General features: G+C 38.8%; 1 protein-coding gene across 1 annotated transcript in view; it reads right to left on the bottom strand.

The window, feature by feature from the left end:
• The window catches only part of TLL1 (tolloid-like 1), a 139,334-nt gene that overhangs the window by 128,809 nt on the left and 726 nt on the right, over positions 1 to 9,799 (bottom strand). The gene's annotated exons all lie outside the window — the stretch shown is intronic.

Genomic DNA, 9,799 nt, shown 5'->3' with positions numbered 1-9,799 from the left:
GGGGGGGGGGGGGGGGGGGGAAAGGAAAGAACAAAAAAAGGCACCCACATGACCTTTACATGCAACTTTAAAGATCCTATATAGAAACTTCTACAGGCATCTGTGCTTCAGTGACACTTTAGGTAAGCAGGTGAGCATGTGCACACGTGTTTAAAGATAAGCATGTACAAAAGTGCTCCACTGGACCCATAATGAGAATCTATATACATTAGGTAAATGCAGTTTTCTTCTTGCATACATTCATTTTCAACAAATACAGTTGGTCAATGCATTTACAGTCAGACTGAGCTTTGAAATTCATTCACTTCCCAAAATAGCCAAATTGCATTTATCTTTCAGGCATGCTACAAGACATGAGTTTTCGAAATAGCATTTAGGGAGGGCCAAGGAACAAAGGAACTGCAACACTGGATGAGATCCAAGGTCCTGTCTCTGACAGCAGTCACCACCAGCTGCTTCACAGAAAGAAACAAGAATCTGCAGTAGGTAGGCAAGGATAATCTTGCCACACGTTAGGGTTCCTCCTGGTTTCCAGCTACTAAAGACTGGCTTGAACTCTGAAGCCTGAGGTATAATATCCTCTTGAAAATGTTGTCATTATTAATTCTCGGTGCTCCAGATACCCCTGCTATCTATGTAAATGTCATACCATGTGTCCGAATATTGCCTCAGTGGAATCCTTTAACAGGCTTCAATCTAAAAAAAGTTGTATAAAAACCCCATGTATCTCCTTGTCTCAGTTGTGAATTTAGCACTTCAGATTTTACCAGACTAATAGGAATAGAAACAAAAAACTCCTTTTTTGTCTTCTTGTATAATTTCTTAAATTGTACATGTTTACCACATCCCTTCTCTTTCTTTTTCTTTTCTAACTTGAACATCTTTTTACCCTGTTTTCATTAGTTTTTCCCATAATCGAACCTTTGTGTAATAAAACACTTATCTGCATAAATCTGGTACCTTAGTTATTTATAGGCTTGAATTATTTTTTTTTCTAAGGCTTTGTTGTTGGTTTGTGGGGATTTTTTTAATCATTTCTTTTCCAGGCATGAAAGATGAATCTATATTATCTTTCAATCTTTCAGAATGTAATGCCATTACAGCATATCAGTAACAAGAGAATAAGGATTCCAGAATTTAGTCCTGAACCAATCACCTTGAATAGCTGCATAGTTAGAGAAAGACTGAGCAGTTTATATGATGACAAAAGGATGGACCAGTCAGAGATCCTGGTACTAACATGAAGATCACAAAAAGCTGGGTAACGTACCTTCATCGTGACGCCGGCTATTTTGCATGGAAACACACTATGTTCTTAGTCAGGAAAGGGCTAAGTGGATTTCCTGAGCACAAAATACCCAATTTATCAATTTGCCTATATGCTTATACATCTTTACAAGGGATGAAATAAACAATTATAAGTATGGAAACAGTTGTCAAGTAGTGAAGCTTAACCCACCTGCAAATAAAACTGAAGTAAGAGCACAATTGTAAGAGTAATGTCGAGTAAGGGGGGAAAAAAGCGAGTACAAGCAAAAATGAAGATGTATGCAAATTTGTTATAAATATAAGGACATTTTACCAGATGGAGAAATTGGGCAGTTCATCGTCATGTTCTCACACCCGCAGAGTTGTTCTAAAACTACTCTTCGTGAAAGCAAATATAATTGGCTGTGCAAGTAAACTGTTTAAATAAATCTTGATATTATATAAGAACCATCTGAAATGATTTTCTTTACTTATCTGAGTACATCATCTGGAGACAGAGAAGCTCTGCCTCTTGGCCACTCTTCCTAGAATCGCTATGCCTTATTCAAAATTCTTTCTACTTTATTGGGGAAGCGAAAAATGTTGAAGATCTTGAGTGAAACAATATCCACGACAGCAAGAATGTACCTAACTAGCACCTATTAAAATGTCAGACACCAATAAAATGGATTCATTTTTGTTTAATAACAACTAGAGTTATTATTAGGAATATGTTTAACTGCTGCTACCAGCATAAGAATAACATAACCCATCTGCACAGCTCTATAGATATATCCCGCTCAGCTGATGTCCATGGCCCCTCACTTCTTCCAAGAGCTGGTATTTGAACTCCACCACACCATTTACAATATTTAAGGAGCACAATGTGGCTGGTGAGATACGGGCACCTTTCAAATGCAGCAATGCATCTCTGTTATTCAATTTTTGTAGGAAAAGGGATTAAATTCATCAGGACAGCAAGACAGATAATTTCTAAATTCAGATTTAAATGCACTGAAAATAAGTTTTAAAATAAACACTTTCATTTCCATTTTTGTGTCCTGATATTGTTGATGTGATAGAATTCTAATACTTACTATTGTTTAATATAACATCAAAAAATTTGATATTTTGTCAATGACATATGAGAATACCAACCTAGAAACCTCTGAAAGTTTGAATCCTGACAAGATGTGCCATTAGACTGACAGTGACAGTCCCAACACAGCTGAACTTATTTTGCTGGGTGGCACCAACTTTTAAAGCATGATTTATGACTATTTTAAATTTAAAACTCCCATGTAATTTGCACAAAATTTAAGCAAAATTATCATTTTAAGTGTTTCATGTAACAGAAATTGTTGCTAAGAACATTCATATGCTTTACAGTACTAAAAGGATACCTCAGTCCAGGCCTATTGTTCTGCAATGTAATTTATAACCGTCAACCAATTCCTAGTCAATTATTGATAGACTTTATCTCAATAAAGTATATATAGCAAAGAAGCTGGTTAAATACACACTGCATATCCTATTAGGCATCATATTTCACACACCTCAAGAAAAAAAATTAGGAGCTATTTTAGAACAAAATTGATTTTTTGGTGTACAATCTCTGGTTTTAAATATTGAAGGGAAAACCCACAAACCTACATTTTGGCGCATTATCACTCTGTAAGAGCTATCTGACTATGCTCAAATATTATCAAACAGTTGACGCTCACAGATTTACAGTCACTCAAAATTTGCACTTGCAGGCCATTACTCAGGCAAAAATCCCAATAAAAGTCATCTGAGAGCACCCGTATGAGTAGGAACTGCCCCCGAAGCACTCTGCAAAGAGCAACCACTCACACAGGTTGCACACCTCTTCGGGGTCACACACAGACACTCTGCATACGTCCACGGCACAGCCGCCAGCTTCACACGCCCCAGCTCAACCTGTTCTGGTGCATTACTATTTATACAGGTTTTACACTTCAAGTACTTCTAGTACTCTTGTTTCTATTGTTCAGCGAGGACAGTCTTCACATCAGATCTTCATATTTAGGTACATGAGTCCAACCGAGACAGAAGGTTTGTGTATGTGTTCTGTATAAATATTTATAGCTGGATATTTCAGGGTCTGACGCGCGGTGTTTAACAGATCACTGGCAGCCCACTAAGCACTCCAGTGTGAGGCCTTTGAGAACATGCTGGTCATGCACAGCCCACCCGGCCTTCTCCTCCTCCTCATTTCCAGCTGTGGGCACAGGTGCCCGGTTACTCTGCTACAGAACTGTCAAAGCACTAGAGGACACTCTTACAGAAAGCCTGGTGACGAGACAGAAATTATATTTGGAGGGAACAACTGCTAATTGTAAGCAAGAGAAGAGTACGTCAAGGGAAAAAACAGAGAGAAGAGGACTAGGTGACTGGTCAGGCAGCACAGGGAAAAGCTGAAAAGCAAGTAGAAAGTGCATTCAGTGGAGAAGGGAAATCCAGAAACAAGGAACCTTGTCACAGGAACAATGAAAGAGGTGACAGGGAAAGAAGTAGAAAATGAGCACCAGACACGAAGAATGAACGTGCATTAAAACACATGAACAGATTAGCCATCAGCTTTTTCTTAGCCAAGAAAAATATCCTGAGAAGAGAGAATTAAAAATACCCAAAGATTTCTCTCGTCACACTTTCAGTTGCTATAGCTCTGAAGGGATGTAGTAGGGAGGTGGACAGAAGTTGTTTGTGGTCAGGAATGGGAGGAACAGACTGCATTCAATAATGACTGGAACAAGTAGGTTAGAAAGATCTTAAGGAGGCTGAGAAAAGTCTGAAAATCATTACGAAATGCTGCCCATCCTACTGAAAGCTTTAAAAGCCCAAAACTTAATTTTGCTCTGGAATACTTTTAGAATCATCTTTTCTATCTTTCCTTCCAATATATTTAAAAAAAAAAAAAAAGAAAAAGAAAAAAGAGAGAGAATGTTGTATAACCATAACATTTTTCGTGAGTCTGAAGCTAGACCATAAAGACCTATTTCAGTTTCAGGATAAACACACATTGTCTAAACAAAGAATAGAAATTTCTACCCTTGTTTAGTTTATTCACTGTTATAAAATTTAAAGTTCTGTAATGCATCCAGGAAGAAGAAAAAAAAAAAAAAAAAAGGTCTGTTTTCCTCCACAAGGTCCCTGCGCCTGTGAAAACCAGAAGTTGACTCTTCCATTTTACAGCCCTTCTGTCAATACCATGCACCACAGACATGACTGTTTCTCTCCAAAAAGAAGTGAATGGAATTATGTCATAAGCCTATCAACCCTGTTTTCCAGAGGGGCAATAAGAATGACATAAGGCAGACGTCCAGGTGTGGTGAATGTTTCTGAGCTTGCCTGGGGGACCTGATTCCAAGCTCAATTAGATTTGTCAATTAGGCTTGTTTTGCGGTGATGTAATACTGCTCCTTGCAGGTCACTCATTCGACACACCGGAAATATATTCAGAAACAGATCCCTATGGAAAGCAGTCTGGACATGAAACTGAGCCTTTGGTATGGAAGGATACTGACAAAGTTAGAACATCAAATGTATTCATTTAATAGAGTTTTCCCAGAGTTTCACTATTGAATTAATCTTTTCAATGAAGCCAAGGAGAAAAAGAACTTTACGTTCACAAAAATTTCTTTCAAAGTTGTTGAGATACCACATTAAAGGGCATCACAGATAAAGTAATGGTGGAGACTTCTGAAGAAGAAATATGACTTAAAAGCTAAGTTTCTCAGTAGCCTGATTTACCCTATAAGTTTATCCACAGCAGGATGGAGGCCATTTGGGACCGACTATTCAGCAAAGCTTGTTTCTGTTTCAGCTGCCTACACTATGCATTTACTACATGAATAGTCACAGTTCTGTCAATCTGGCAAGTGGTATTAGCAGTACCACCTCTATGTTAGTACAAAGTGCACAATATATCTTTCAGAATTTACTGCCTGACTGAAATATAAAGATGAAAGGTTTCAATTACCCAAACCATGCAACAGATTCAAAATGTATTATCAGATGTTTTAAGAATTTTCATGTTACCAGACTGTACAATTAGCATACTTACAGCTGAAAACAAATGTCCCAGAATACAAGACACAACTAAAAAAAAGCAACCTAGCGGTATAGAAGGCTGCTGCTGCGACATCAATAAACAAAAGTCAGATTGCAGTTACAGATGACACCATATAATAATTATACTTAACATTTACCATAAACTTTTCATGTTCAGATACTTTACAAATAAAATACGTAATTAGGTTTCACATCTGAGTGAGGTGGGAAATAATAACATCCCTGTTATGGACAATCCAAACTTTTTTTATTATTCTTTAGAAAGGTGCAAAGAAACCAAGTGAGTTCCTTAGATTCTCACAGGAGAAATGGACACAACGAGGAGCGTCTTTCTTACTTTTCTCTTATTCTCAAGCAGGCACACATACTTACAGAATTTTTTCTTAGTCAAACAAGAGCAAGCTAACCAACTTCCAAGTTATGAAGCTGTAAATCTAATTGTCCAACTTTTTCCACTATTCTTTTGACATTTGTATCTAGTTTTACTGGAAAAAAAAAAATGAAAATCATCTGTTCCAAGGCAAGCAACTCATGAATAATTTGAAAGAAAAAGAAATCCCAATTAAGTGTTTTGTGTTAAAAAAAAAAAAAAGGCATCCAAACAAACTATTGTGAGAAAGTAAAAGTTTCAATGAAGTATTCCTTGGGAGAAGTTTTCCTCAGCAAAAGTTTCCCCAGCGCAAGACAGAATTTCTGGTGCAAAGACCACCAAGGCCCACAACAGGGAAAAACAACAGATCAAGGAATTCAGCATTGAGCTTATTTCCCAAACCTTTAACATTTCTTTTAAGTTAAATACCTCACAGAAGAAATGCTAAAAGAGACTTATCTGAGGACAACCAGCTATCTAGAGGCTGGGACAGTCCTGAGCGATGCAGGTATGCAACAAAACTAAGACTTGTTCCCTAATCTTCCATGGTCCACAGTGTTTGAATTGGAAGATCACACCAGAGTAACTCTCTCTTTCTCTTTTGCTTTCTTTTTTGTGTGTGTGTTTTGTTTAAGGGGGAAAAAAAAAACAACAAAAGCCTTCAAAAAAACCTTTAATATCAACTAAGTATAGACTATGAACAAGTATAACAGAATGGCAAATTCTTTTCCTGCCCATCTCACTCTGTATGGTTCTCAACAGCTACCCTTAATAAATTAAGAAGATAGCAAGAATGGAAGAAAGAAAAAAAAAACAAAAAACCCACACTTTGGGAACCCACAGATAAATATAGATGCATGCTGCCATCTGAAAAGCTTGACAGTGTCCACTTAAATCTAACTAAGCATTTTAATTTTTGGAGCAATACCTTATTTATAGAAATGCTGATCTATGTTCTTGATTCCTTAAAGCCTGACATTGCAAGGAGTATGGCATTCCCAGTTTCACATCTTCTGGCAAATTAGATCTTGAAGATGAACTAAGAATGCCTTACACTTGAACTTCACAATGGTAAACACTGAGGGTAATATCCTGCAGAGAGACATGAGGAAATATCCGAGACATCAGAAGCACAGAAACTGTGTTACATCACATCCCGCTGTTACAGCATGCCAGGATACTTGTTGCAAGGAGAAGTAGCATGACCCAAAATTCATAGGCAGGTTAAAGGTCTGCAGACAAACACACAGGAAACCACACAGCTCATCAAGTTCATCTGCACAATGTCGAGAGCTCCCTTACCACCGCTCGTCTCCTCAACACCCTCACAACATTTCCCCGGGCTCTTCTCTTCCCTGGAGTCCTTGCTCCAGGGCTCGCAAGGTGCTGGTTTCACTGCTGAGACTGAATTTCGGGGCTGTTGCATAAAACAGCTGCTATTTTAGATGCAACTGGAAATATCAGTTCCAAAAACAACACCTAACCCTACTGTGCAGCTGTCAGACTCCTGTTATCAGTAGATTTTTCTCAAAGCTGGAAACTTTGTCAGAAAATGTACTTTTCAGCCTCTATAGCATCCTGCACTACAATACTTCTGGGAATTTTAAGTTTAAGTAACAGGGTGATCCTAAGCACGCTCGCTAAAACGACCACTTCCTTATGAAAATGTTAAAATACACAGAGAATACCCATAAATAATCCCACAGAATACCTATAAACAATGTCCCAGAGGTTGTTTTCGTTCTGGTTCTGGTAAATTTCTGCAGCTCTTCCACAAAAGGGAAAAATGGGGGAAAAGGGACCTACCAGAAGAAGACTGATTCAACAGAATTAGGACTACAACTGTAAGGAGTTACCTGTATAGAATTATAACTATACCTAACTATGGATCTGAGGCCTCATGTACTGTGCTTTCCATCACAAGATCACAAATGTTTTCTCATGTGGTCTACAGAATAAAAACTAAGCAGCAAGCACTATGCACTGGAGAAAAGCAGAATGCAAATAACTTAAAATACAGGTGAATCCATCCTGTATCAGCCTCTTGAGGCGATCTTAGTTGTGGCTGGTTTCAAAGCATTTTATTTGCTTAGAAATTATGGTAGGGCCAAGTTCTTCTAAGAAGTCCCTAAAATCTTCATGAAACTCATTGGAGTTTTTGAAGTATGTCAGTGGGTAAAACCCTAGACTGACTTTGGGTATTCCCCCATTTGGTCAAGTTGCAGAAATTCACGGTATCTGGGGCCCAACTGTTACCAGCCTGAACCCTTAGAGCACTTTTACAGCCTCAGCTGTAGACCCTTGAGATGCAGTAAAAACAGGTGTTAATTATATCTAAGATACAAAGTTTACACACACTGAACACAATCTCAGCAAGGATTATCTTGTTTTGTCCTGTTATCTCATGCATAGAGCGACCACACAAATTTGAGCGTGAACAATTCACACCCCTGAGTGTGAAGCCCAGCTTCGGCCTTCTTTAGGGCCTCACTGTGGAAGAAGCCACCCTAATGGCAAGTATCAGTAAAATTACTCGCCGGAGTCCAAAACCCACCCCAGATGGTAAGACTGACCTAGCAAGAACACGCATTTGGGTTACGCTGCTAAAAGAGGCTGAGCACCCGCTATCCCCATCACCTTTGATCAAGTATCAGTACTTCACAGGCTAAGACTAATGTAGTCTTTAAGGAAAGTTTGGCAGGAAAAGTACTCGGGAAATACTGTCAGAGGATTAGTTTCATTGATACATATAGAACTTTCTCATTTTTGTTAAAAACAATCGGTATGTGGATCAAACCCAGTGTGCAGCGGTGACGTACATTTTCATTTCTGAAGAACTATACACTAAAGGAAAATAATGACTGAGCTGTTTACTGAATAGAAAACCTCGAAGTGATTGCTTATAAGACTAATGGGAACTACACACAACTATTCACACATCTAACCTGTTTCTCGTCACAGTAGCATCTAAGCCCCTTGTGAAGAAGCAGCAGCAAAAGCTGCCATAAAATATTTAAATGGGCCAAACTTTAGAAGCACACGTCTCTTTATCCAAACAAAACAAAATGATAGCAGAGAAGTGTCAACGCTGATCACATTGCACAGCCTCTCAGTGTTGTCTTTCTCTCATGCATAACCTTAAAACACTTACTGTCATGAATTATAATTTCTAATTACTCCCACTATGAAATAAGAAGTACCAAAAAAATCCCACAGCAAACCGAGTAAATACACATATTTCTTATTATATAAAATTATGCGTATGAATATTCCTAAACAATGACAGACCAGAAGAAAAGAGCTCAAGTTAACTATGACCACTCACATACATTTATTTGTGAGTGCTAATTGGGAAAAAAATAATATTTTGTTTCCAGTTGCTTCTGCTCTTTTTGAACTTGAGCGTTCCTCAGCTGTAAGCAAGTAAGACCTAACAATTCACACTTAGGAACAAAATATTTTTGTGATTAGAAAAACACAGTGTCTGCATATTTGGCATATATGTTCACCACATTCTCCTCAATAAATTAAACAAAACCACACAGACATAGTGAACACAACCTTTGGCTGAACTAGTTTTCAGAATATAAAATAACTAATTAATGCAAAGGAGGCTGCTGGAAAATTTGAGCACTTATTTAACAATAGAGCTGTCGGGAATGGACCACCACTGTTGTTCATAACACATTTTGAGGGGAAACATCATCATCGAGATACACTTGTCTACTGAAATACCAGTGAACCCGGGTGCGGAGGTCAGTGAGAAGGTTGGTGATAACTTTACCGGATGAAGAGTTGGTATTAAGCCCTAAATCAGTAAGATAAACGTTCTAGAAGAGTATTCAGCTGCTCCGCAAGGTGAGAAGCGGCGATAACTCGACTCTTCCTACACAGCTAAGAAAGGGGTCGGTCCGGCACAGAGCGAGCAGGGGAGGGGGCACGGCAGCGGCCCCACGGAGCGCGCTGTAGAAGCCCAAACCGTCCCACGTACTAGTTTGGGTTCGTGAGATACTCACGCGTGGACTCGCACGGCTGAAAGCCCCGCAGTCGGGCAGCCCCCCGCGCCTCGCCCTGCCCCGCCGGCTC

The sequence above is a fragment of the Charadrius vociferus genome, unplaced genomic scaffold, assembly GCF_000708025.1.
Source record: "Charadrius vociferus isolate BGI_N301 unplaced genomic scaffold, ASM70802v2 scaffold59, whole genome shotgun sequence".
In the NCBI taxonomy this organism is placed as follows: domain Eukaryota; kingdom Metazoa; phylum Chordata; class Aves; order Charadriiformes; family Charadriidae; genus Charadrius; species Charadrius vociferus.
The sequence above is the reverse complement of the archived record's forward strand: the minus strand, read 5'-3'. Positions and strand labels throughout refer to the sequence as shown.